The sequence below is a fragment of the Penaeus monodon genome, unplaced genomic scaffold (genome assembly GCF_015228065.2).
Source record: "Penaeus monodon isolate SGIC_2016 unplaced genomic scaffold, NSTDA_Pmon_1 PmonScaffold_13938, whole genome shotgun sequence".
Taxonomy (NCBI): domain Eukaryota; kingdom Metazoa; phylum Arthropoda; class Malacostraca; order Decapoda; family Penaeidae; genus Penaeus; species Penaeus monodon.
The window spans coordinates 7,501-9,503 of NW_023642975.1; the positions used below are offsets into that span (position 1 = coordinate 7,501).

General features: G+C 36.0%; 1 pseudogene; it reads left to right on the forward strand.

Annotated features, from left to right (window-relative positions):
* The window catches only part of LOC119569301, a 3,083-nt pseudogene extending 1,879 nt beyond the window's left edge, over window positions 1–1,204 (forward strand).
* The last annotated feature ends 799 nt before the right edge of the window (window positions 1,205–2,003 follow it).

Consider the following 2,003-nt stretch of genomic DNA (forward strand, 5'->3'; position numbering starts at 1 on the left):
AGTAAAGTCATATCACACATGCTGGCTTGCCATGGAGGAGATATTTATATTCACACTATGTACACTTCACGTAGTATACTGGAAGATCCACCGTCAATCAGTGAGGGATGTGGAGGCAGGGTTACTGACTACAGGATTCCTGATTTTGGAGAACTAATTAAAGCAAATAAATTAGCCCCATTTCCAGCACCCACATCAGAAAGTGAAGAGAGCTTGACACCACTTGAGCGGAGCAAAGAACAACTTAACAGACACACTAAGTACTGGCCAATAACATTGTCTTCAACATCACTTTTCAATTTGGGTCCTCAGATTGAACCTCTGGCAGCATTAATGCTAGAAGACAATCTAACAGAGGATGAAGTGGTTGAATGCAAGCAGGTGATTCTGTATCTGATGAACATGGAAGCTCGAGGAGACCCTCTCCCATCTCCCATGGCAGGGCAGAGAGGGAAGGGAATGAAACGAGAGGACCAGTATAGGGCAGTGTGGGCAGAGCTTGAACAATACCTCCAGCTCCATCTTCATACTCCAGCACATGAAAAAGTTCTTGAATGCCTGATGGAATGTCACAACAAAGCTGCAACCCCAGAATACAAAGGAGATGAGAAAGTTGACATTGATCAGGCACTGAAGGAATTAGACGACTGTAACTATGTTGCAGATAGAGACAAGGCTGAGTTTGGGTCTGGTGGAGGAGGCAAACATACAGCAGGGGACCTCTCTTTACCAGATAGCAAGAGAAGAAGAACAATTCCACCTCCTCTAGCACCCATGGGCCGTAGCAGTGGAATGAACCTCCTCACATTATGGGAGAATAAAGTATCATCAGAAGAATCACGTCGTTGCTTGGAATTCCAGGGGAGACTTAAATCTGAGGATAATGTCACTAAACTCTATGTTAACCTACAAAAAGATAAAGATAAAGATGAAGTTCCAAGAAAAAAGTAAAAACATTTTCAAGTAAGAGTTTAATGTTTATTTATATCATAATTTCCCCAATTATTGTAGGTATAAAAGTGTATTAGTTATTATATTCTTTTATAAAGTATTGTGAGTAGTCAGTGTTCAACATGCAACTATTATATAAAATTTTTGCCCACATGAGAAGCTATTTCTCTTGAGATGATTACTTTAGACTTCGATTTGATATGTCACCATTTGTTTGTATATATATATATATATATATATATATCTTTATATAAGAAATATGTACAGCAAGCAGTTTATATATAAAAAGATGTTTTTATTTTGTTTGTTTTATTATCCATTTTCAACAAATAATGAGAATGAAAGACAAAGATCTTCCACATAAAGTTAAGTTAAATATACCGCAGACATAGACATAGTTCAAAATTAATTTTTAATTTTTTCTTAGTGGTAGAAAACTTTTATTAGGTGTGATGTCCAGAGTCCAACTTATGCCTTGATATGACATCATTATTAATCCACTGATGCTGAAATGTATGCCCATACATGCCATGTCCACTGTGATTTTAGTTTGTTAATTTGCTCACACATAGATGGCCCCACAAGAACATAGTCATCAAGGAGTCAATTACTAGTTGTAGCTGATCTGATCTATTTACCTTTTTCCTTGATTTCTAGAAAAAAAATTATTATTGCTATTTTTATTGATAGGAGCATAATAATCCCATCACTTAACAACAATAGTAATAATAACAGTAATGATATTTATAGCATTAGAAATAAAACTTTCCAAAAAAAAATCAAGCAGTGGGGATATCAAGGAATGTCAAAATTACAGTGGATAGTGCAATTACTGGCTTGAATGGATTAATCAGAAACAATTTGATGTAAGTTGTTTTGGTGATAACTGCTCCTAAACACCCGTCATATAAAAATAGCCAATTAAGAAAAGCCTTCTTGATATCAGAATAGGTACTTCATCTCAAAGGTTTGTCCTTCTCTCTTACCCACTGCAACAGATATCCTCTCGTCTACATCTTTTTGTCTTTCCCCTAATAACAACACGTTTCTAT